The 27,946-nt window shown below is 39.9% G+C and overlaps 1 pseudogene; it reads right to left on the bottom strand.

Annotated features, from left to right (window-relative positions):
* LOC104679982 overlaps positions 1–16,322 on the bottom strand; it is a 49,017-nt pseudogene extending 32,695 nt beyond the window's left edge.
* Between the last annotated feature and the right edge of the window lie 11,624 nt (positions 16,323–27,946).

Below are 27,946 nucleotides of genomic sequence, written 5' to 3'. Positions count from 1 at the left end.
GCCATCTCCAGGTAGGCAGAGTCAGAACTGAATTGGAGGATGCCCAGCTGGTGTCTGCTACAGAATTGATCGCTTGCTGTTGGTAGGAAGAAATCCCCATGCATTGGGTCACAGCAGGCTTCTGTGTTGATTGTTGTGGTTAGAGAGCAGAGGAAAAGGAATTTGTTTTTTTCATCACAGAGGCAGGGTAGAAATGCTAAGGAATGACCACCCACAAATGAGTCTGGGTGGTAACTACCTCAGCTTCTTTGGTGGTAACTACCTCACCAAGGTGGTAACTACCACTACCTTCTGGGTGGCAACTACCTCAGCTTCTTTGCCCAACACTGGGGCAGCTCCAAGACGAGTCCCACACAGTTTCTCAGTGAATTCTCAGTGGGGTTGAGCTCACGGCAGTGACTGCGTTTTATCACATATTTTCTTGGCTTGCTTTCTTTCCCTGCCTTATTTCCCTACTTTCTCATGGTGTTTCCTAGGATTATCTCCCAAATAAACTTCTTGCTCTTAAACCCATGTCAAATTTGTCTTTCAGGGAACCCAAACTAGGACCATGGTATATCCCATGTCACAGACAGAGATACCTCTTGATCAATAGGCAACAAGGTCAACAACTTTCCAGAGCATTTTAACCATAAGACCTGAGATGTTGATGGAGGAGGTCCAGTCCTCCATGAGCAATGAAGCTGGTGAGCCAGAAGAGAGAGCAGATGCTTGGCTCTGTTGCTTCTGTTTTGACACGGGCTTCGGGCTTCAGAATTTTATCCAGAGAAGCTGTTATTTGAATAAGTAACATGATACCTAGTTTGATAATGTGTGATTAAGGCAGAAACACCTTTTCTTTTTTTCTTACAGAGTTGTCAATGTATTTCTCGTGACAAACATCCCATTTTGACTGTTCTTTCAGTTTAGCTTGAAACAAGAAATGCAATATCAGGGACAGTTTGCACGCGGCAAGACACTTATTCTTTCAACATATTCGTTTTTGTTCCTGGCACTGTGCTAAGTTCTGTAGAAAGCAGTGAAAAAGACAGATTCACACCCGGCTCTGATGGAGCTCAGAATCTGGTGGAAGGCAGATGTGAATGAATAATTGAAATTACACGAGGTGATTGTTTTGAGGGAGGAAATAAAAAACAGGAGGAACAGCTGAAGGAGTATGTTTAATGTGTGCATCAGGGAAGTCTTCTCAGCTAAAGTTGAGATCTGAAGGTGACTAGGATTTATCCAATCCAAATAGGAAGTTAAAGCTGGGGGTGGGTGTGAATAGCAGATGTAAAAGATTTTAGGATTGGAAGGCTCCACACAGTCTGGAATCTATCATTAATCCATTCAGATTCCCCACCTCTAGCCTTGTTTCTCTCTGGACTTCAGCAAGGATGACCTTATTCTTGATCCTGGAATATGCAATATTTCAACCTGCCTCACAGTCTTCCCATATTTGGGTTTTCTGTCTGGAAAGTTCTTCCCCATACTCATCTTTCGAATGTTACCTCAAATGTCATTTTGTTGTTGTTGAAACCTTTCTGACTCCAGACTAGGATGGAGTCTTCTGTTAAATGCTGCCTTAGAAACTTGTACTTGTCCTCCATAGCTCTTACCAGTTTTTTGCATATGTTTATGTATAGGGTGATTTGTTTAGTCATCAGTTTAAAAGCTGCTCCTTACCTTAGACTGTGGACTCCATTGGGGTAGGGGCTGGTTCAGGTTTGGTTGCCACTTTATCCCCAGCACATAGTTTAGTAATAAGCACATCATATACATGCAGGAAAGTGACAGGATTAAGGTTTTATTGACTGGATGTACACATGTGTTAGGGAGGTGACCAGCATTTAAAAGTAAAGGGAAAGGGATGACAATCCCACATTACCCTTGTGTGTATGGTAATGTTGCTGCTGACACAGGAGAACCTCCTTCAGCACTTCTGACACTGGTTATAGGGAAGATCATGGGACTAATAAGGGGTCTACCTCCATCTCCTTAAGAGTGCTGCCATTTTATCAGACAGAACTTTCAACAAGTTAGCAATGGTGTTTTCAGGGGGAGTGAAATGGCACTATGAGATTATGGCTAGAAAATGTTTAGATTTAGTTCGGCTGTGGAGAGAGTCCTGGTCAGTATATCCAGGAATCCTGACAACAAACACTCTAGAAATCATCTCCAATTACTGGCACTGATGACAACTAATATGGTTTGGCTCTGTTTCCCACCCAAATCTCATCTCGAATTGTAATCCCTAGGTGTTGAGAGAGGGACCTAGTGGGAGGCAATTAGATCATAGGGGCAGTTTCCCCCAGGCTGTCCTCATGACAGTGAGTGAATTCTCTTGAGAGCTGATGGCTTTAAAGTGTGGCACTTTCTTGTTCGCTCTCTCCTCTCTCTCCCCTTATGTCATATGTCATGTAAGATGTGCTTTGCTTCCCCTTCACCTTCTGCCATGAGTGTAAGTTTCCTGGGGCCTCTGAGCCATGCTTCCTGTTAAGCCTATGGAACTGTGAGTCAATTAAACCTTTTTTCCTTTATAAATTACCCAGTCATAGGCATTTCTTTATAGAAGTGTAAACATGAATTAATACAGAGATTTAATACCAAGGTAGTGGGACACTGCTATAAAGATAACCTTAAAATGTAGAAGCAACTTTGGAACTGAGTAACAGGCAGAGGTTGGAACAGTTTCGAGGGCTCAGAAGAAGACAGGAAGATGTGATAAAGTTTAGGACTTCCTAGAAACTTGTTGAATGGTCTTGACCAAAATGCAGATAGAAATGTGAACAATGAAGTCTAGGCTGAGTAGCACTGTGTCCGAGCCCCTCCAGCTCTAGCTGTGGCTAAAAGGGGGCCAAGGTACAGCTCAGGCCATTGCTTCAGAGGATGCAAAACTCAAGCCTTGGTGGCTTCCATGTGGTATTGGGCCTGAAGGTGCACAGAAGACAAGAGTTGAGCTTTGGGAACCTCTACCTAGATTTCAGAGGATGTATGGAAATGCCTGGATGTCCAGGCAGAAGTCTGCTATAGGGGCAGAGCCCTGACAGATAACTTCTGCTAGGGAAGTGCAGGAAGGAAATGTGAGTTTGGACCCCCACACATATTATCCCCACTGGGGCACTGCCTAGTGGAGTTGTGAGAAGAAGGCCACTGTCCTCCAGACCTCAGAATAGATTCACTTACAGCTTGCACTGTGTGCCTGGAAAAGCCACAGGCACTCAATGCCAGACCATGAGAGCAGCCATGGGGGCTGAACCCTGCAAAGCCACAGGGGCCAAGCTATTCAAGGACTTGGGAGCCCACCCTTTGCATCAGCATGGCCTGGATGTGAGACATGGAGTCAAAGGAGATTATTTTGGAGCTTTAAGATTTTATGACTGCCCCACTGGATTTTGTACTTGCATCGGGGCTGTAGCCCCTTTGTTTTGGCCAATTTCTCTCATTTGGAATGGGAGCATTTATCCAATGCCTATACCCAAATTGTGTCTTGAAAATAAGTAACTTGTGTTTGATTTCATAGCTTATAGGAAGAAGGAACTTGCCTTATCTCAGATGAGACTTTGGACTTGGACTTTTGGATTAATGAGTTAAGACTTTGGGGGACTGTTGGGAAGGCATGATTGATTTTGAAATGTGAAAAGGATGAGATTTGGGAGAGGCCAGGGGTGGAATGGTTTGGCTCTGTGTCCCCACCCAAATCTCATCTTGAATTGTAATCCCCACATGTTGAGGGAGGGACCTGATTGGAGGTGATTGGACCGTGGGAGGTGGTATGCCCCATGCTGTTCTCATGATAGTAAATAAGTTCTCAGGAGAGTTGATGGCTTTAAAGTGTGGTGCTTCCTTTTTCACTCTCTCTCACCTGCCACCATGAAAGATGTGATTTGCTTTCCCTTCAACTTCTGCCATGATCATAAGTTTTCTGAGGCCTTCTAGCCATGCTTCCTGTTAAGCCTGCAGAACTGTGAGTCAATTAAACCTCTTCCCTTTATAAATTACCCAGTCTCAGGCATTTCTTAATAGCAGTGTGATAACAGACTAATACAGCAACTGTACAAAACTGGACCAATTCTAGGGTTTGAACCTTTTAAAGCCAGATTTAGTAGTTTTACATCAAAGTGAATTTTCTCTGCACTAATTCAGAGTAAGTAAATGTCTAGGTTTCTAATGGTGTTTTGTAAATAAATAATTATGTGATGAATAAAAAATTATAACAAGATCTATGCCCACCAGCAGTGAGTCAGTGTGCCCATTTTCTCACACCTGCACCCAAAATGAACATTAGTCTTTTATTATTTACCAAATGGATAGGCATGTCCCCTGCCAGGTTTAAGTTTGTTCATTTGTAATTTTTTTAATGAAAGAGAGAATTCATTCTCTCATAAATACTGTTTCTTTCTTTTCTTAAAGACAGGGTCTCTCTGTTTTGCACAGGCTGGCCTCAAATTCCTAGGCTCAAGTGATCCTCCCACCTGAGCCTTCCAAGTAGCTGGGACTACAGGCATGCACCACCACACCTAGCTCAACCCTGTTTCTTGATAGCATCATATAGCCAGTTCTACCACCCTCTATCCATGCTCACTACTATTGTCAACCTAAATAATAAACAAAGAGAGGCTCTCTAAAAGAAAATTATGTTCATCTGGGAATAGAGCATTGCAATGGGAATACACATACCACAGCAATCTATGTGCATAAGCCATGTGTTTTGAAATAATGATCCTTGGCTACTAAGATCAATAACAAGGTTTTTGTCCAAGGTTGGACAGGCAATTGCTGGGCAGATGTCTTTGCAGAAGTGAGTTTTGTGTAAGATTGTGATGGCCTTGGCACAAGATTGTGGTTTTTACAGTCTTTTGTGATTGTTTTTGTTATCAAGTATACAAGCCTGAGAACCCTCTCTTTCTGGCCTTCCCTAGCTCTATTTGACAGAATTTTCTTAACATTGGTGACTCCATTTTCATTCTGAAGACTTTCACACTCTCATCTACTGGTTAGCTGTTAAACTCCCACCCCAAACCCACTGCCATTGCCCAAACACTGAAGACTTTGGCACAAGATTCATTCATGTGCCTCTTTTCTCCTCAACACCACTATTGTCTGGTGACTCTAGGGCATGGTAACCCTTTCAGTGTGTGAGTCTCTTTGTCTTGACCTTCCCACCTTTAGTAAACATCCACCTATTTCAACTTTGTCACAACCACACCCTAGGTCTTGTTATAATCTGAGATGCCTTCACCTTGAAAAGTTAACTTCATACATTCTTCTCCCTGACTGTGACACACTCTTCTAGTTCCATCATTTAGTCACTGTCACTGCATTTGTTCTTGATCTTACAGACTATTCAGCTCCTTGATGTTACACTGCTTTCTTCTCCTCAATCCCCTGCTGTCTTTACTTTTTTTTTGCACTTTAGCTCAGTTTACCTGTCACTTCAATTATGCTTGGCTCAGTTGGTTTTCTGTTCCATTTACCAGGGGGAAAAATATTCCAACTCTGAAGGTGTCCAATTCTCTATCTTATCCATATCAACACCTTAGTTTATTACTTCTGGGGGAAAAATCCCTCAGTCATGCATACTGGGGCCTCTCCACATCCTGGGACCCAGTGTCACCTGACCTTGCCATGATACCTGACAGACCTTGATGATTCCCTAAATTATCTCCTGTTTCCATCACAGCTTCATCAACCTTGCCCTGGAAACCTCCCACTGAGCCACATTTCCTCTAAGCTGTAGAATGTGCTCTCATCCTCTTCTTCTCAGAGAAAGTAGGATTCATTCAATGAGGACTCCACAAGCCCCCTGCCACTGCCACAAAACCAACAAACTTATTTCTATATTTGTTCATATTTTCCTTAACTCTATCACATTTCCTTCTGCCTTCACTGGCTCACTTATTTCTACTTTCCTGAAATTTTAAACTTTTACTCTCTCCTCACTCCATATTAATTAGAATTTAAAAGCTTAAATGACCCCCATCCTAAAAAAACAAAAAGGAAAATAAACACATAAACAAAAATCCCTTCCTGGACTCCACATCTTCCTCCAGGTACAATGGTATCTTTCACCTCCTTGATATCACCAAACTGTTTCCAGTCAGGTCTGCTCATTTCCCATGCATTCTTCAGTTTGCGAAATGCTGACTTCCACCATGGGCAAACCCACTAAGGTTGCTGCTAAATCCAAAGATTACTTCTTAAATCCTCTTTATTCTCATCGCATTGGCTGTTGTTACCTTCTCCATGTTTGTGTTCAACCTTGCTCAGGGCCCATTGTGCTCTCTGTTCCTCTGCCCAGTCTTAACAATTGATGTTGTAAGAGTTTTGCCTTGAATCCTCTTTTTTTCTTTCTCATCATGAGAAGGACTCTCTTAATGAGCTTATCTGCTTCAAGATTTTACTATCATTTATTTATAGATGATGACTGCTGAATCAGTATCAACAATCTCAGTCTTAATCCTGAGCCTCAGACCTTGTGGTAGATTGCTAAAATGGCCACAATCCTTTACTTTTCCCTGTCTCCTTGCTTTTTGTAGCATGGCTTGGCTGCTCCTTCCATCAAATGGTAAAGTCTGTTTTTCTCCTCTTTGAATCTGCCTGGTTTTGTAACTTGCTTTGGCCCACAGGATGTGGCAGAAATAATGGTGTGTAATTTCTAAGCTAAGTCTAAAACCTCCTTGGTCTTAAATTCTTCCTATTAAAACTCCGTCACTGCCGTGAAAACAAGACTTGGCCAGCCTGCTGGAAGTTGGAAGATTGTGTAGAACAGCTGAGTACACAGCTGACTTCAGGCATACAAACAAACCTAGCCTGGCTAGATCAGAAAAACTGCCCAGCTGAGCCCAGACTAAATTGCTGACCTGAAGAATCATGAGCAAATAAATGACTGCTTTAAGTCATCAAGTTTTGGAATGATTTGTTATGTAACAATAGCTAGCTGCTACAGATTTCTAAAGATGTGTAAATGATAGCTAACTTTTATTGAATGCATTGTATATGGCTGTCTCTGTTCTAAGCACTGTGTCTATTTCAGATTTAATCCTCATACTGATATTATGAGGTATGCATTATTAACATCAGCTCTCTAAATTTGAATCTGCCTGGTTTTGTATCATTCTTCTAAATGAGGAAATGGAGGCACAAAGAAGTAAGCATGTTGCTGAAGTCATACAGCTTTAGTACTTGAATCCAAGCAGTCTGTGCTTCTGAACACTGACCTAAGTTTCCTGCATTCGATGCTGCCTGCTGAACACTACTGTCATAGACACACAACTAAAATAGAACTTTGATGATTTTTTCCCAATAAAATCTTTCAGTGCCTTCCTAGTTTCCAGGCACAAAAAGAGTTTAATAATCTTATTTTTTCATTTTTTAATTTGTTTTTTGAGATAGAGTCTCACTCTGTCACCCAGGTTGGAGTCCAGTGGTACAATCTCAGTTCACTGCAACCTCCGCCTCCCTGTTCAAGCAATTCTGCTGCCTCAGCCTCCTGAGTACCTGGGATTACAGGCACCCACCACTATGCCCAACTGATTTTTGTATTTTCAGTAAAGATGGGATTTCACCATGTTGGCCAGGCTGGTCTTGAACTCCTGACCTTGTGATCCACCCGCCTCAGCCTCCCAAAGTGCTGGGATTACAGGAGTGAGCCAGCGCACCCGGCCGAGTTTAATAATCTTTACATTAACTGTTATGTTAACCCTATGCACAGCTCCATTCCTGCCATGCTGAACTACTTGCTATATCCAGCCCACTCTAGGGCTGCCACATTTCATTTTTTGATCCTGCTGCTTTCTGCTTAGAATGCTGTCTCTTTTACTTTGCTGATAACCATCAGGAAGCAGTGAACTCCATTTTGTTACCTGTATTGCATGTATGTGTGATGTGTTTGTCTTCTCCTCCAGACAGTGAGCTTATCTGCAACAGAAACTATGTATGACTTAGGTTATAATGCAGTCTCCTCAAGTGTCCTCCAATCACATCTCAAAGAACTAGCAGAGTGTCTACACATAGTATGCCATCATGAAATACATTAATGAATACATTAGAATGTTAAGCACATTAATTTTCATTCCTTAAGAACCTCTTTGAAAAATCTGTGTTACAGAATGAAGGGGGAAGATATTGTGTTGGAAAGGTAAGCACTGTTCATCTTCAAAATACATTTTCCAGAAGTATTTTAACTCCTCCTTTTGCCTCACAACAAATTAACTCCACTGCTGAAGAAATAAAAAAATACAGTTGGCCCTTGAACAACAAGGGCTTGAACAGTGTGGGTCCACTTGTACATGGATTTTTTTTTCAATAAATATATTGGAACATTTCTTTAGAAATGTTACATTTGAAATAAGCTGGCAGACAAGACACATAGTCTAGAAATATAGAAAAATTTAGGAAAAAATTTAGGTTTGTCATGAGTGGATAAAATATATGTAGATACTAGTTTATGCGTTAATCAGCTGTTAATGTTATTGGCAAGGCTTCTGATCAACAGTAGGTTATTAGCGGTTAAGTTCTGAGAAATCAAAAGTTATAAGCAGATCATCAACTCTGAGGATGTCAGTGCCCGTGACCCCCAAGTTGTTCAGGCATCAACTGCATCTGGCAGTGCTAGGGGTTTCTATAGTGATCCTTATTTTTATAGGTGAGTGGTTAGAATTATGAAATTATGAGAAAATGAAATCTACAGGAAGAAATCAGTGCTTACTTCTATGTTTTGTTGTCATTCTTAGAATCCCTTTTTAGAAAAAAAGAATCATGAACTCACAGTTTGTATTATATTTCTGTAGTAGGTCATGAACACTTCTTTAGGAACATAGGAGTTTTTAGGAGAGGCCATCAGATTTCCTTCTGTGTATATTGTATGTTTCCTTCAGATCCCAAATGCGTTAATATCAAACACAGTATGATCAAAACAACTTTCTGAGTCTCTGCCTTCTCATCATACTTATAGAATTAAAAATAACACATATAAACGATTAGCACAGTGCCTTGCACACAGTAGGTGTCTAATAAGTGGTAATTATTAGTTTTGTTATAACTGAGAAAGAAAAGCAATACCTTGTTTTCCTCAATGAATGTAGTATCGTGAGGACTTTCACAGGTCATTAAATATACTTTTGAACCATGATTTTTCTGGGCTGCACAATCCTCCTAGTATGAGGCTCATAATTTATTGAACAATTTTCCTTGTTCAAAATTGATTTTTTTCTTAGTTGTTCGTTAGTATAAATAGTTTTGGAATGATTTGTTATGTAACAAATCACAGAACATCTGTGTGTATAAAACTTTGTCCATGTTTCTGCTTATTTCTTCAGGGTAGATTCCTAGAAGAGGAACCGCAGAATGTCAGTGTGCAGACTTTGTATAGATTTTCCTTTTATATAATGTTAACTTGCTTTCCAGAAACATCTATCCAGTTTTTTTTCTAATTGTGGTGTAAATTGGTACAAGTGCTGCATGGCACCCTTGACAACATGAAGTGTCTGTTTTGTAAATGACTTCCTAATTCGATGGTCAAGAATATCTTATTGTCATTGTCAATATACCTATTTGGTTGTCAGTGAGTCTGAACATTTCTATATCCTTGAAACACTTTTCTCACTTGGATCCTAAACCCTCTACTCCACCACTTTTCTTTTTCTTCTACTGTTTCTTTCTCCTTGACTCAAGTTCTTCATGTTGGACTGCCCCAAAATGCAGTCAGTAGGCCACATGTTTTTCTTTATCTACATTCACTTCTCGGATGATCTCACTGGGTCCCATGGCTTTAGATACCGTATTTATGTCAAACACCCCCAAATTTATGTCTCCAGTCCAGACATCTCTTTTGAACTTCAGAGCCATAAATTTATCTTCTGCTCAACAAGTTTACTTAAATATCTTATATTTAAAAAAAAGACATTTCAAACACCAAATGTTCTAAACTAAACTTCTAACTTTTCCTTACAAACTTGTTCGTTTTGTGGTCTTGTTCATCTTTGTTAGCGGCAATTGCCATCCAGACTCAGGCCCTCAACTTGGAGATCCTATGGACTCCTCTTTCTCACACACCCCATACCTAACCCATCAGCAAACAGTGTTGGCTCTTTCTTCAGATAGAACCACTATCGGACCAATACTCACCATCTTCATTACTTCATTGTAATATATGTAGTTTATTTATGTTTTTGTTTTACATCTTAACCAAGTTTTGAGGTCCTTGCTGGAGGCTGGTCTGTTCCCTTCTTGAATAGCCAATTAAGTCTATGCTGCAACCACTTCCCTACCTGGGCTCACATTCAAACTATTATACATTCACCCTAATTGCCCCTGGGCCACTTGCCTGACAAGTAGGAGCAGCCTCTATGTTCCAGAGTCCTCCACCATATTCAAATTGACCCATCCACAGGGAGCCCAGAACCCTAGCTATTCTTACCCCACTTGGTACATGTAAACTATCCCCTCCATTGTCAGCTTGCTGTTGCTTTCTCTGGGGTGCAGCCCTGTGTGGCCCTGCCTGGCAGCCTCCACTCCTTGTGAGCTGTAAGTGGCAGAGAGTTCTGCCTTCTGTCATATTGTCATTGTGTTGTGTCTCTTACCATCAAGAACCTTCACATCTTATAAGACAGAAGTCCCCTACGTTTTTGGCACCAGAGACCAGTCTCATGGAAGATAATTTTTCCACGGACAGGGGCGGAGGGATGGTTTCAAGATTATTGAAGCTCATGACATTTATTGTGTACTTTCTTCCTATTATTATTGCATTGTAATATATAATGAAATAATTATACAACCCATCATGATGTAGAATTAGTGAGAGCCCTGAGTGTGTTTTCCTGCAACTAGATGGTCCCATCTGGGGGTGATGGGAGACAGTGACAGATCATCAGGCATTAGATTCTCATAAAGAGCACGCAACCTAGATCCCTGACATGCACATTTCATAATAGGGTTTGCCCACCTATGAGAATCTAATGCCACTGCAGGTCTGACAGGAGGTAGAGCTCAGATGGTAATGTGAGTGATGGGGAGTGGCTGCAAATACTGATAAAGCTTTGTTTGCTCACCTGCCACTCACCTCCTGCTGTGTGGCCCAGTTCCTAAGCCATGGACTGGTATGGTAGGTCCCTGTTATAGGACATTGGATGACAGCTGCTTCCTCCTAATTGGTCTTCTGTTTCTTCCTTTGTCCTGCTCAGAATTCAGAGTAATCCTTTTCAGTAGGAAGTCAGATCTTCTCCCTGGACTGCTGTGAACTCCCCACTGGTTTTCCATCTTTCTCAAGAACACACGGTCGCATTTTCTCTCTGACCTCTATAGGACTCTCCTTAACTCATTCCTCACTGGCCACAGTGACATCCTAGCTGCTTCCTGAAAGTGCTGGGAGGCTTCCTCTGCATGGTCTTTCTACTTGCTGCTCCCTTTGTCTGAAATACTCTTAGGTCAGTGCTCAAATGTTCCCTTTCCTGATTACCCACTTACAAAGAGAAATCTGCTTCTCATTCCTGATCATTCCTCTCTTTTGTTTTTCTACATCGCATTCATTTTCTAACTTACTATATGTATACGTAGATATTACTTAGATAACTGTAACTCCTCACTAGAATATAAACTCATGAGGGCAGGGATTTATGCTGGTTTTTTCATTTGTTTGTTTGTTTACTGTTTTGTTCCAAAGACAGCCCAGAGTAGTGGCCAAGAGCAAAGTCTTTAGGTTTGTATTTGGTCTCTGCTTCTTCCTTGCTGTGTGGCCGTGGATCAGTAGCTCAACCACAAAGTAACTGCTTTTCTCTTCTGCAACATAGTGACAGTAAGAGCACCTGCCTCACAAGGATAATAAGAGAATTCAATAATTAATATCTGTAAAGTGCTTAGACCAGTGCCTGGCACAAAACAACACTATTTGTGAAATAAATACATCACTCTACTTCCAGCATGTAAAATGGTACTTGGACGTTGGAAGGTGATCAACAAACATGCATTGAATAAATGAATTTGTTTTGTTTGCTCTTCCCAGGTGAGTTTACTATCACATTACAGAGACATCTGCTTGGAGTTGCTTCAGGAATGATGGGAGTATCTGGACAGATACTTTCTTTTTTTTTCTTTTTTTCTTTTTTTGAGACAGTGTCTTGCTTGTCACCCAAGCTGTAGTGCAGTGGTGCAATAATAGTTCACTTTAGTCTGTTAGTCTGGCACTTCTGGGCTCAAGCAATCCTCCTGCATCAGCGTCCTGAGTAGCTGGGGCTACAGGCGAGCACCACCACAGTCAGCTAATTTCCTAATTTTTTGTAGAGATAGGGTCTCACTGTGTTGCACAGGCTGGCCTCAAGCAATCCTCCCGCCTTAATATCTGTAAAGTGCTGGGGTTGCAGGTGTGAACCATCACACCTGGTCCAGGTGCATTCCTATTGTTGTAAGCAAGAGCACATGTCACAGAAGGAGAGGGGGATGGCAAAGATCCCTGACTCACAGGGTTGTGTGACACAGTTAGTGTCACACAGTTGGTCTTTGTCCAGGTTCCTGACACAGAACTTCTAAATCCCTTGGAATTTCCCAAGTGATGGGAACATCTTTTGTTCTAAAGAAGTGACTCTTGTTGGGCCCCTAGGTAGTTTCAGGATGGGGGCTGATTAGAGGGTTATACTTTGAGCTCCACCTCACAACCTCCAGGAGGGGAGAGGGGCTAGCTAATCAATCAATCACCAATGATCAATGACTAATCAATCATGCCTCTGTAATGAGACCTCCATAAGAACCCCTGCATCCAGATGCGGAACACATGGAGGTGCTGGGAGGGTGGAGCACCCAGAGAGGGCGTGGGAGCCCCGTGCCCTCCCCCATATCTTACCCTATGCCTCTCTTCCATTTGGCTCTTCCTGAGTTATATCCTTTGCAATAAACTGGTGACAGTGAGTGAATGGTTTTCCTGAGATCTGTGAGCTGTTCCAGCAAATTACTGGGACTGAAAAGTGTGTCGTGGGGTTCTGCAAATTTTACCTGGTCAGCTAGAAATACGGGTGGCCGGAGACTTGCTTTTGGCATCTGAAATCGTGGGGGCGGTCCTGTGAGACTGAATTCTTCACCCTGGGGTCTCTGCTCACCCTGGGTAGTTAGTGGAGTTGAGTGGATGGTAGGAAATCCAGTTGTTTGGAAAACTGGAGAATTGGCTGGTGTGGGAAAAACCCACCACACATTTGGTGTCAGAAATAGTCTGTGGGTAAACAAGTTCAGAAGCTAGAATCTGTGACCTAGGCTATCCGTATGAAGTTTGTTTGCATATGCTTAAAACATCTTATACTTATGAATTCTCTTTTAAACGACTTTGAGATGTCAGAAACATTTTCCTCATTTTGCTAACAGGGAAATTAGATACAGAAACATAAAAATAGTTTTCAAAATAACACTCAGCAGCCTTATTTGATTTTTCTGTAAAACCGTACATAAATTAACAAATGAATAAAGAACATAGAAGGCAGTTACCTCCTTAAATTCCGTAACCTACTATCTTTTCTTAATATAGACTTGGGTTTTGGTATTTAATTTTTAATTTTTTTAATCACTTGATGTTTGAAATTCCCTTCTTTTTGCTTTTTTATATTTTAGAATGGGGAATGAAAAATACTGACATAAATGCTAGAAAGAAATGAGGCTTGAGGGAGAATGAGTAACAGGACTGTAGGGGAAATGGCCTTCCTCCTATGCAAGTTCTAGTTGGAATTGCTTATTTTGCAATCTGTTCATCCAGTTAATTGTTCCTCTCGGCTTTTTTGCCTTCAATTTATCTCCTCAAGGACTAAGACAGCATTCTTGCTACCAAAATCAACGGATCTTTCATTGGCAACAATAATCGTTGCATAGCAAACTGTTCTTGGGTTTAATGGCAGAACACTAAGCTAAATATTTTAGACCATTCACTTGTCATAATAATTCTAGGAATCAGGTACTATTTCTGTCCTTACTTTATAGATGAAGTAGCCTGGGCTTTGAGAAGTCACATGTACGATGTCACAAAGTTTGTTTCTGTATTTTTTTTTTTTTTTTTTTAAAGACGGAGTCTCATCCTGCTGCCCAGGCTGGAGTGCAGTGGTGTGATCTCGGCTAACTGCAACCTCCACCTCCTGGGTTCAAGCAATTCTCCTACTTCAGCCTCCTGAGTAGCTGGGATTATAGGCGTGTGCCACCAAGCCTGGCTAATTTTTGTATTTTTAGTAGAGATGGGGTTTCATCATGTTGTGACCAGGCTGATCTCAAACTCTTGACCTCAAGTGATCTGCCTGTCTCAGCCTCCTGAAGTTCTGGGATTAAGGTGTGAGCCATGACGCCTGGCCTTGTTTCCATAACTGTTACATGGGCAGGTATCCCATGGTCTGATGTATTATTGGCAGAGAGAGAATTTTTCTCAAGAAACTGATATATGTATCCATGAGTGCAGATGCACTTTGACTGGATTCTTATAATCCAGGGGTCTTGGTTTGATCCTTATGAGAGAGGCGGAGAGAAGTTTGCAGTGGACCTTTCTTCCAGTTTTAGAGGTGAGCTGAGTGTTTTCCTGTCTCTGGATGACAACTGCCAGGTTAGGTATTTGTTGTGATTTTATGACAAGGAAATGAATCTGACTGCAGCAGTGTATCTGAAGTAAATGAACTCTCATCCTAGTGCCTTAATAAAGCTTCACATCAGGTCATGAAGCAAAACAATAGAAAATCCACATGTTACATATGCACCACAGAATACTATGCAGCCATAAAAAGAAATGAGATCATGTCCTTTGCAGGGACATGGATGGAGCTGGAAGCCATTATCCTCAGCAAACTAATGCAGGAACAGAAAACCAAACACCACATGTTCTCACTTATAAGTGGGAGCTGAACAATGAGAACACACAGACACAGAGAGGGGAATGACACACTCTGGGGCCTGCTGAAGGAGGGTCAGGGGAGGAAGAGCATCAGCAAAAATAGCTAATGCATGCTGGGCTTAATACCAAGGTGATGGGTTGATAGGTGCAGCACACCACCTTGGCACACGTTTACCTATGTAACAAACCTGCACATCCTGAACTTAAAATAAAATTTTAACATTAAAATGATAATCCACATGGATGCCTTCCCCCTTGCAGGAACACACCCCTTCTGCTGGAGTTTATTGCTTCATAGGTGACTGAGGAGTCTCCTGTGATCTCAACAACCTCATTTTAACTTTTCTCTCTAACAGGGGTGTTCCTTTCTTATTTACCCTGTTGCTGTTTAACCTGCTGGGATCTGGCCTAGTTCAAATAACATGCATTTCCTCAAGAAGATGACATTTAATTAAATTCCAAGTGACAGCATTTTACAAAAAGGATGTTTCATTTATTATTATTATTTTTTGCAAGTCACTATTTCTCTTTTGTGCAATGAGCTGTTGCTTGTTTAGTGTCTCACTTCCAGGCATCTTGATGGAGATTTAAAACAATCTAGAAAGAAATAACATGCAAGATTCTATGGCATTTAGAATAATTTATGCAGCCCATCCTCTAGGCTTACAGCCAAATTCCAGGAGGAGAATTTGCTTCACATTCTATCAAGTCTCACGCCACAGTGAATCCATTTGGAAAGAAAGCTAAATTGCAATTGTACAAAGAAATTCTGGAAAGAAAGCTGAACATGATTCTGCAACCCCCAAATGTTTGTAAAGTTTACCATAAAAAAAGTCAGGGGAATATTTGGTAGACAATCAAAGGCTTTAAGTAAAGTTTGCTGCAGCCATTAAAATAATACACATTAAAAAGGGGTCAATTAACATATATCAAGAGATGCTGGCATTTCTAAAGTGTATTTACTTTGGGAGGCCAAGTACATCTGTGTGTCTTGAAAGTGATAGCAATTCACAGAAAATAACAGGTGCATTACCGGGTGGAGGCTGGGGTCTCTACCTGTCCTGAAGTTGCAAACTCTTAGGAGACTCTCATTGGATTTTCTCTCTTTGACACATTTTTAAAATTTCCAAAATTTACAATTGTCCAACCTTTAGACTTGGAGAAGCAGATGTGTAGATGATAGTTATTAACATGCCCACTGCCTGGAGCAGGGAAACAGGCACCAACTGAAGCAGTAGCTTCCTGTCTGCACCTCTAGCTTTTCTCAATTTTTGCATTCCCCTCCTCCTTCCTGTATTTATGCTAGACTCTATGGTAGTGAAGTGCACATATGAAATCTGGTTCCCCATAAATGGGAGGCCTAACATATAACAAACTGGTTGGTTTCTGTTCTTCCACCAGCCCTTTACATCTCCAAGGCACAAACCAAGCTCCCTTGCAGCGTGAATGGACTTGGACCTCGCAGGGCTGTTATCTTTAAACACAGAACCAGGGTCATGGGAGCCAATCAGTTTCCTTTATGACTGACATCTTCATATTTCCCTGATGACTAAATCAGGTATTTATCTGCCTCCTCAGAGAGCTCTGAAACACTTCAATGTACTCTCAAGTTATCCAAAAGCACTTTGCATTCACCCTTTGAAATCCTCTGGCTGCAGACTGTGGGCTGCCTAAAATCTTGGAGATTTTGTCTTTCATTCCTGTCAATCTTGACATTCAGATCCCCTCTGAAGTCTAGTCCTCCCCTTAACAGACATTTGAGTGTCTCCATGGTGGAGACCTCACCATGCACTTCAATGGGAAGCTATTTGACCTTTTCAACTCCTTTCTTGGCTGCAGGTTTTCTAAGCTTTGTAATAAACCTAGACACTCCTGAATGAGCATTTGCCAAGTCATTAATTCTGAGGACAAATTAATGGGGTAAGTGCTAATATTTAAAAAAATGAAATAAATTTTTAGGTGATTTCAGGAACCACACCTTAAATTCAAACCTCTGTACCCAAATTGCAAGTGATTTAATTAATAAGATGTCTGGAATGACCAGAAGGAAATTGATGAGATATGTCATTTTCCTGTTTTACCATCATCTGGAGGAAAGTCAATCTCCCCTTCAGGCTGTGTGGCTTGTCTGGGTTGCCTTGGGTGTTTAAAAATGAAAAAGGGAGTTCTTGCATAAAGAGATAAGTAAACCTGGTCAAATCTGGCTGATTTCACATGAAAATCTGTCCAGTTGTGTTATGCCATGACTTTGGGGAAAAGGGAATATATATTTTGCTGGAAGGGGTGACTGTGAGGGGAGAAAGGCAGTGCACATGTCCTGATGGGCATGGGTTTTTATTAATAGAGGACTGAAGACATGAAGAGGAAAATCAGAGAACTAGGAAGGGATGGTCCTCAGGAAGCAGTAGCTGGATTTGAGCAGTTGTGTCCAGAACGGCCTCCCAGCTTTTTCCTGTGCAATTCATCCATTATGGTGCTTATGAGGTGATCTTTCTGAAATAGTTGGAGTTCTTCAAAGTTATCAAGTGCATCTGTGCTTAGAAGGCAAACTCTAAAGTCATGGAAGCCATCGAGGGTCTAATTCTCTGGCCTCAGTGACTCGCCAGCCTTCCTCTCTTGCCTGCCTTTTGGATCCCTCTGACACAGCCGGTCCATTAGCTCCTAGTCCACCTACTCCCTGGTAAGCATGGGTCGTTGCCTGGGGAAGGCCTACTCACCCTTCAAGACCAAGTTCAAATACTACTTGTTTCATGAAAGCTCCTGGCCTTTTCCACCCAGAATTAACTCTTCCCTCCTCTGCCATTTAATTGCATTACGTAAAATTTCCTATCCTGGGACCTACAGTCTTTGGTTTGCCATATTTATTTAAATGTTTGTCTCCCTGAATGCACTGAAGGCTAACTAAAAGCAAAGACTCTGGCTGAGTACGGTGGCTCACACCTGTAATCCCAGCACTTTGGGAGGCTGGGACGGGAGGATCAGGTGAGCTCAGGAGTCTGATACATCCTGAGCAACGTGGCCGAACACTGTCTCTACAAAAAAATATTTATTTTAGCTAGCCAGGTACATGCCTGTGGTTTCAGCTACTCAGGAGACTGAGGTGGGAGGAACACCTGAGCTTGGGAAGTCGAGGCTGCAGTGAGCCAGGATCATACCACTGCACCCTAGCCTGGGCAACAGAGCAAGACCCTGTCTCAAAAAAAAAGATAAGATAAAATATAAAATAAAGAAAGAAAGAAAAAAATGAAAAGAAAAAAGAAAAGAAAAGAAAAATCAACAAAAACCTTGTTGTTTTTTGTTTGGTTTTGTTTTTTTGTAACCCTGGTGTCAAGAATACTGACACTTGGGAACATAGCACAGAGTAGCTATTTAATAAGTGTTTAATAAAATAAACTGAAGGGGAAAAATTTCAAACTGCATATCAGAAGACTCTGATTCTAAAAATAGTGCTTTGGAAGAGAGAACCTGTGAGGAAAAGATTTGTTCTCTTTATTTAGAAGACATTGATCTACAGCTGATTTAAGAGTTGTGTGATTGTGATTAGCATATTTTTCTTTAACATATATCTGAATAAATTTCTACTGACTTATTCGAAGAAATGGTACACACCAAGTCCTTTTTAAAAGCATTGGCCTAATATTTTCCATTGTTAGGGAAGATTGCATGATTCACATTAATAATTTTTCTTTTTTTGGCATCATAAAGACAATTCACACCATTTAAAATTGCACTTCTGAATTTACTCCACAATATCAAAGTTTAATCAATACAGTCCAAAAGATCTATACAGAGGTATGATTCTTAAAAAAATTATAATGGAATTTTACAGAGCCATTGCTCAGGGAATGCCACTGACTGGAATTCCCGACAGCTCCAGTCATTGTGTGTGCTTCTTGGGTGTGGGTTCAGGTCTGTACGTACTCGGTGTTGTTATAAAGGTAGTCCAAGAGTGGACGACTGGGAAACGGGGAAGGAATATTCAGAATTGGAAACATCTCACTTTACACATTCCACATAAATTACCTGAGGCACACATCCAAAATATCCTGAGAATTAGATACAATCATTTTCAGTTTGGAAGAAGAATAGAGTAATAGAGAACCTTCTGGAACTTATTCAGAAAATCAAAGGAGTTCATAAAGCAAGATTAGTGACAGAGGCAAGAGCTGAACTGAAGCACCTTGACTTATTCCAGCACTAGGCTTTAAAGCAGCAGCTAAAATCCCATCTGTCTGATCCAGGAGACTTGAACATTTGGGCACTGTGGTTGGGAATAGGGGAAGAAGTCTCCACCCCATTGCCCACACACTGTGCAATCCTGAAATCTTTGTTTTCTACAGCTCACTCTAGCTAATATCAGTTTCCATATCTGGGTGGGTTTAGAAGCAAAATAATTTTTTATATTGCCATCAGCCTTGCGCCTCTGAATTCTGCACACAGAATTTCTTCCACAATGGGTAGAACCTTTTGAACACTAATGGAAGAAAGGAAACAAAAAGTATGTTGAAAGACAAGGTATTTAAGAAATTAAAACAAAATGCTCATTTATTGTTTTTAATATGTAGTCAAATATGACAGCAGTATTACACAAATAGTTCCCTTCTCCCCCTTCTAAAATCCCAAATTTGTTGACTCCTACTGTAAGTGAAAAACATGGTTCACTTGTGAAAATAGCAATCAACAGCGAAAACACAGGTAACATTTGGTCCCCACCAGCTTCCACACCTTTAAAGATGAATTGTGTCACTGAGGCAGTCAATACACTAAATTTCTTATCAAACTATTACTAGGGGAAAAAAAAATCAGATTTCCCACACACTGTAAGCAGAACTGAAAGAGTTGCAGAAAAACTTGGTTTAAGAAGCTATGTGAAGAAAACATTAATGAATTATTGCAATCGTAATAATCCCCAGGTAAAAGATGGATGTCAAATTAATGGACTGTAAGGAAATGCATTCAAACTTAGGTCATTAATATTACAGTGAACATAATCAGGAAGCTTGCAGAAGTATGTAGCATCTCTGAATTATTGAATTTGAACAAAGGTTTCCAATAGAGGTCACACTCATTTTGCTCTCAGACACCATTAGTGCAAATTCAGATACAATCATTTTTACATTTGCAGGCTCAGGTACGTTCAACAGGTCATCAGGAAGTATGGGCTTGTTATTTTAGCATAACAGAATGCAGGCTTGGAATTTCTCCTTGACATGGCAGAAGAAATAGGAATGATGCCCAGAGGACTGGAATAAATTCAAAATGCTTGGTTTTCCAAGTTCTATTTTAACAAGCTTTAGAAAATTAACCTTCACCTGAAAGACACGTCCTTGGTTTGGCACACAGGACTTTCCAAAACAGTGAGAAATGAACTGGCCATGTGCTGCACTCACACACATAGTCATTCTTTTTGTTTGGGGTTGACTGAGTTCACAGGGTCAGATTTTCCTCAGTGTTCTCTTGTAGCAGCACTGCAGTGAGCTTTGTGATTCTGACAAAGGGTACAATTATATCCACTTTGAAATGCGTTACAAATATTCTGCATGCTGGTGCAACTGGCATAAAATATGGAAAGCTCCCCCCGCAAAAGTGCCCAACTTCTTCTCTTTTCACACTTCAACATTTCAAATGACTAGAAACAGAATTACCAGAAACAGTAGTAAATTCCTGGCATTCGAAGTTCCCATGATCCCAGCTGGCATATAAAAAAGACTCTCCTTTTTTTCCCCTGAAAATAATGTACTCTCCAGGCACTGTTCAAATGCCTCAAATCAGGCAAATTAGAGATTTGTTTTGACCAACCAATGAAAAGACTTCCCCTTCTTCTCTGTGAGGGCCCCAAGACTGGGTTACGCCATACACAAGATGTCTGTTTCTAAAGAGACTTCACTGATTTCCCTAAAACGATTTTAACATTTCTTTGCAAGTGAAGCTCTGATGTTGCTTAATGTTATTTTTAGAGTAGCGTGCTGCAGGATGCTTAATTTGAGTTTTTATTTCCCTATTATAAATGTGACAATCTGAGTATGTTTTCACTCAAACCACCTTGAACATGGTGGCTGAGGTTTCACCAGAAATGTCCAGAAAAGAGCACTTGAGTCTGTCTGAGTCCTGAGATGGTCAAACCTCAGAGAAATCCAGCTCTGAGCCCAGAAAGGAAAGTGCCATCTCTTATGCTTTCCTCAGGAAAATTATTTTATTTATTTATTTTGCCTTATTTTCATGCCTTTTAAGTCAAAGGAAGATAAATGGAAAGTCTCTTTCTGGTCATTCACTAATTCTCTGGGGCAAGTCATGTAATTCTCAAGGACAAAGGCCTCCATGATGTTAGGATGAATGCCATAGAAGAGGTAGGGGGGTGATGGCTGCATTTTAGACTAATTGGGCATATCCTTTGATTTCTCTACGTCAGGGGTCTCAGCATCACTTGCAGAACATGTGCCCCAGTGTCTGGATGTCTGAATGACCTAAATTTGAACTGGTCATCAATGAATATTTATTTGCACATTGCTCTTAAGAAGTTAATAACTTGGCCGGGCACGGTGGGTCAGGCCTGTAATTCCAGCACTTTGGGAGGCCGAGGTGGGCGGATCACCTGAGGTCGGGAGCTGGGGACCAGCCTGACCATCATGAAGAAACCCCATCTCTACTAAAAATACAAAATTAGCCAAGTGTGGTGGCATATGCCTGTAATCTCTGCTACTCGGGTGGCTGAGGCAGGAGGATCGCTTGAACCTGGGAGGCGGAGGTTGCGGTGAGTTGAAATCACGCCATTGTACGCCAGCCTGGGCAACAAGAGCGAAACTCCATCTCAGACAATAACAACAAAAGGAAGTTAATAACTCTACCTAATAGCACATTTCGATTTTTATTTTTTCCCATGAATCATCTCCATTCACTCACTCTTAGGTTTGTACTTCCCCCTACCATTCCCCCATGAAACTTCTAAAATTAGTTTCATGCTATGTATTTGTTTGATAGGCACAGAAGGTTTACAGCTGCATGGTCAGTAAGCGATACTTTGGTCATGAATATATAGACATACATATTTGAAATGCTGGGAAAAAGAGAGATTGCTGTTAAAAATCAAAATTCTGGTGGAATGAAGAGAACTCATTGAGATTTTTTTCAACCAGAATGAAAATAAAGACAATATCACTATCTGCCAAATCAAAAGTTTTTATATTATTCCATTACGAAAGACATTTACTGAGTAATTTGCAAATGTTAATAAGCCTTAGAAACGAGGAAAAGATGAGTATCAGTTTATGACTTACATTTAATTTTTTTCCAGTCTTTTATCCTGGATTTAAAGTAACACGGAATCTTTTAGTGTCAACAGTGAGCTGGAAATTAACCTATAATAACAAATTTTGAGCATTTTGCTCCTCCAGGCATAATTTGGTCACTCGTAATAAATATATCATGAAGAAGCCAATGATGATGTATTCCATAAACTTGTTAGGAAAAACTGATTCCAGAAGTTATGTGATTTTATTTGAATAATTACCATCTTACTTCTCTGCAATAATCATTGCGAGAGCAGTGGGCATGGGATGGTGGAAAAGTTATTCCAGGCAATAATTAGGCAGATGTATTACAATTTAAGTTGAGGCTAGAAGATCAACTTAATCAAAACCCTAAGAAGTAATGCCATATTATGATATGACAGTGGTAGAACAGGAAATTATAGACACATTTGAGGCTGGAGTTTTCTGATTTCCCTGATTGTCTTATGTCTGGGATGGTCTAATAAATGACATAACCACCACACACACCTAAAGTGCAAATGCTTTTTGGATACACTGGTGTTTTTGAATACCTCAAAACAGTGATATTAATAATTCAAAACCCAATAGAAATATTGGTTTGAGAAATCACACTTCAATTGTTGCATCTGGTCAGTAAGACTGCAGTGAACTAGAAAGTATTCCTAGGTCAGGGAGAATTTTGAGTAACTTGTCTTCGCACAAATAAAATTAACAGGTCCTTTCTAACAGAGCAAACACAGGCATGCAGGGATGTATTATGCTTCAGGACACATTCTTCAGGCAAATACTTTCTAGCTCCCTTTTTAAGTAGAACAGAGTTGAAAATTGATAGAGTGTTATTGATCCTATCTCCTTGTAAAGTCTGGTTCAGGGATTTTATTGTATTATAATGATCAGTTACATGCCTGGACTCTCACTACTGTATATCACAAATTACTAGCACAGTCACTTGGTTCCAGTAGGTGTTCAATAAATATTTCAGTGAATTGAGCAGTTAAATAAATGAACAAATAGGGAGATGAATCAAAGTGCTCTGTAAAATGTAAAATCCTTCACAAACAAAAGGTAATAGGAGTATATAAAAGGTAACACCACAGACCTTGCACTATCTGCCCAAAAAACCTTATAAGGACAAAAATGTTGTAATAGTTTGAAGAGCAAATAAAAATCGCAACTATATATGTAGTCAGAAAATCAGCTATACAGATCATTCATTTTCAAATACATTTGGGAAGAAATAAAACAAAGGTAGCAAAATTTTAAATGACCAAAATAAATCATATTGCTAACTTAGATGACCACAGATGGGGGCAGCGGTGGAGACAGGAGAAATTGAAAACCCAACAAAGACCCCACAATGGCTAGAACTTGACATCTCTGGATATTGTAACAATAGCAGCCTCCTTAAGTCAGCAACAAGATAGAGAAAGATTGATCCAATGTTCTATATTACAGGACAGAGCAGATCGTCAATATAGCGAATAAAGTTAGCGTTGAGTGGACTGTGCTGTCTGAGCTGCTTGGTTGGCCTTAAGTACCAACAATTAAGAGATGTAGGCAATGAGAATTGAAACAAACATTTAAGTTCAAGACCCAGTTTCTTGACACTGGGACTACGACTATATCTCTTTGGGCCTCAGTTTACTTATCTGTAACATTGAGAGGTTGGATTACATGATGTCTCACGATTCTTCTTTTTTATTTAGAGATGGGGTTTTGCTCTGTTGCCCAGCCTGGAGTGCAGTGGCACAATCATGGCTCACAGCAGCCTCTAATTCATGGGCTCAAGCAACCCTTCCACTTCAGTCTCCAGAGGAGCTGGGACTACAGGCATGGGAAACCATGCCTGGCATGCATAGATATATATATATTTACTATCTCTATCAAATATACATATATATGATATACATGTATATTTGTGTGTATATTTGATAGAGGTGGGGTCTCACTATGTTGTCCAGGCTGGATCTCCCATGATTCTGGCATATGACGCTGATAACAAAACTGGGGTTGGAAGTGGTGAAGTAAAAGCAGCAGTAACTTGGAAAATGCCTAAAGAAATACAAACCAAAAGAACATTTCACAGGAGGAAGAAATTAAAACCAGAGAATCTAGTTTTCGATTAGTCTTATTTAAATATTAATTTCCTATCATGAATGAAAGCATCTTGAACCAATCCGTGGATCCTGGCAAAACCTTTTCTCAAGTGGGCAATAGACACTAGGGACGTGATCAAATTTATACTCCCTCATGAAGACGTAACATAAGAATCTGTTGCCAAAAACTGATAAATGATACTAACCTTAGAATATGTATCTGGATATTAGCATAATTTAAAATAATTTTATTCCCTTTATATAGTCTGCATGTGCAAAAGTTTACATTAAGTTCCAAATAGTTTTATACTTTAATGCCATAGCTCCTTACATTAGTGTTGCAGTGATAAAATAAATATGAAATTATTTATGTTCGAGATATTGCCTTCTAAATGGAAGCCTCCTTTTGCTGTTACATGTAAAATAGGAAATCATAAGAAACTAGAGAAGCTAAGTGGTTCTGTGCAATAAAGAACTCAGCCAGTTGAAGGATGTTCACAGGCAATGTTGGCAAAGAGTGGAGAAATACATGGGATGGATGTCATGTGGGACAAATACTAAAGGAAATATTCAGATGCACAGAAAAGAAACTGAAAAATTTTGCTTTGTGTTTTGAATGCATTCTCTTTTTGCACTTTCTCAAGATATGTGATGAACTGATTACCTTTGGATGCTTTTTGGACTGATCCTTTGAATGCAAATTTGTGCTGGTACTCGACCAATAGTCATACTTTATATGGGTTACATTAACGTAAGGTTTTTAAGAGTCTGTACATCTGTACATTCAATCAGGTTGCATAATAATCTTGCAAGAAAGACAGGACAAAAAATGTTTTTCTTTTCCAAAATTGCAAATTGATACTCATGGAGGTTGAAATGATTTTCCCAAGATAACACAGTGGGGACTCAAAGCTGTGTCAGCTTGTATTTTTTTCATTACTCCATGGGGCCTCTCTAAGATAAAAAATGCTTCGATAGGCCCAAGAGCTACCAAATCTTGTTTCTTTCCTCCTCTTCCCTTTTCTTCAAGGACAAGGAATTCAAAGGAAACACCTCTACAGCATTGTTCATTAAAATTTTCTTCAACCGCAGAAGTGTTTCTTGTTGTCCAATATGGTAGCCCCAAGCCAGGTGTGGCTATTAAGCCCTTGATATGTGGCTGGTGTGACTGAAGAATTACATTTTTAATTTAATTATAATTAATTTTAATTTCAAAAGCCACATTGGCTAGTGGATATAATATTGGACAGCACAACTCTAGAAGCTACATATAAGGGATTGGCAAATGCCCTTGATACCTCAAACTAAAATAGTAATTGGGGGTCAACTGCACTTTGTCTTTAGTTTCCTAGGTGTTAGTGCATCTTCAAGTCCAAACCCTTCACACCCAAGCCATCATTTATGATCAGTGCCATCTGTTGGGCTTAACCCATTTATGCCTGAGGTTGCAATTTTTTGAATTTTTGCAACCAGACCTTGGTGATGACCTTGAGCAGTAGGATCTAAATAACTCCCATAAACTTAGCATTCCAATAATGGAACACTAGACATAAATGGGTCAAGATATTTTTCTTGAGTTTCACTATCTTTACCTAATCGCTGATTATTATTTTTACAAATAAGCTGACATAACTAAAGTCCTCTGTAGCACCATTTATCTGATTTATCCAGAAGTTTTGTCTCTTTGCTATCTTTAATTTTTTTGTTATTATTATGTTCATAGTATATTAAGTAATGTACAGTTGTACCTTCTCTAATACATAATATATATAAAGTCCAAAGCATTGATAACCATTTTGAATTTTCAGAAACTGTGTGTATGTTCTCTCAAATGGGGACAAGAACAAACCAGAAATATAAAACAGAATGAGAGTATCATGAAAGAAAAGGATTTAGCCAACAATTCCCCTTACCACTAAAGAATTCATATACCACACACTTCTCACTACCTTTAACTCTTAGTTCTGTTAAGAAGTTTTCCAACACTCTAGTTCCAAAAAGTTTTCTCTATTATTTGGTGCTTTGGTTCACTGAAGAATTCAGAGTGTTTATGGTTTTTTATAGAATTCTCAATTGTTTTGAATCAAAATAGAAGATGAACGTTGAAGGGTATAAGAATAACATTACTACTTGAGAATTAAGTAGCACTTAAGGGACACAAACTAAGAATACACATGCAAGATTTCTATAACTGTCAAACAGTTGCTATTGGAAGCCACGGCTACCACAAAAGCTAGTGAAAGAAGCATCATTTTATCCTAAAAGGAAGTCGTCTATGTGTTCCTTATGCATTTGTAGAATACCAGTTGCACCAGTAATATTGGCATGTCATTTGGTTATTGCTGTCTGACCAAACCTACTCCACAAGAATAAGCCGGGATACTTCACATAAACCAAACATAGCTGCTGCAAAGAGATTGTCATCACAATCCTTCAATCACCTTGCTTTTCAATTTTTTTTTTTTTTTGCAATAGTTAACTAAGTTAGGAAAAAGTTACCACCTTCATCAAATACTTAAAATTGTAAAGCAAAATATATGGAATAGAAAATGGTATTGGTTCATGTCAGACACTTGTGATGATAAAGTATGCTACTCTGGAGTGGACTGATGTCCAAGGCAGATGTGTACAGATGCTAAACTGTTGGGAAAATGCTGCTTATGAGACATCTCTGCTTCTTGAGACCTGAATCTGCAAATGTTGAGCACCGTACCTTACAAAAGCCAACAGTTTCTTGGCACAGAGTGTAAAAGTCTCATGGGTTGGAATGTTGGTGACATTGTACACTCAGTACCTGAATTTAAACTTTAGGAGCTCAGTGTATATATTAACCACTTTCCTTCTCAAGGGATGCCATTCCTTTCTTCATTCATGGGGAATTTTCAAAATCAGGACTGTGATTCCAGGGCAATTGATACCTCCATTTAAGGAGCTTTCTGCATCCACTTGATTTAGCCAGAGAGGGAAGGGGTTGACATGAATGAAAAAGTGGATCAAATAGTCAAGAACATGATGGGCGTGGTAATGAACTGAACCACTTTTGCTAAGTGACAGAAAAATATTCTAATATTAAGGATTATTTTACAACTCTATGGAAGTAATGCAGCGATGCATCTTGCATCTGTTTTGTCTTGATGACAAAATGCACTCTTACAGTCACAAGATCCTGCCTTGTGTTAGTTATAAACAAAAATATATTTATATATATATTTATGTAACTACTATGTGCTTTAAAGGAAATTACTGTATGATTCAGCAGGGTTTTTCATTCTTTTTATCGCCATGCTGACGTGAATGGCTTCTTAGACAGGAATCGGCAATGAAATGGGTCTTTAGTACTGAAATGGCATAAAATTAAAAATAACCATAAGTTTGAAATCCCTTAACATTTTTGTTTCAAAAATGATTAAGGAACTCTTCACACTGTTTCCTTTTGTTTCCATCAGCCCAGAGCAACTGGTTTCATGGGACTTCACAGTTGGGGAATGGAGGCAAGGCTTCCCTAAAGCATAAATCAGATGTTTTTATGCTGAGGCAGGAGAATAGAAAGCCCCGTTTGCCACCCCCTCTTCCCAAATCCTAAGCTAAAAGTTCAGAAATTTTGTCACAGCTCATAGAAAGGTCATTCATCATGAAGGAAGAGGCAGACATAGTATGAACCTCCTGTACAGATAAAAAGATTCGTTCTGTAAAGTGATGAACCTGTTGGTACAGATGGATCTAGACCAGAAAAACAACATCCTTTTGCCACACATCTG

The sequence above is a fragment of the Rhinopithecus roxellana genome, chromosome 11 (assembly GCF_007565055.1).
Source record: "Rhinopithecus roxellana isolate Shanxi Qingling chromosome 11, ASM756505v1, whole genome shotgun sequence".
NCBI classification, from domain to species: Eukaryota; Metazoa; Chordata; class Mammalia; order Primates; family Cercopithecidae; genus Rhinopithecus; species Rhinopithecus roxellana.
The sequence above is the reverse complement of the archived record's forward strand: the minus strand, read 5'-3'. Positions and strand labels throughout refer to the sequence as shown.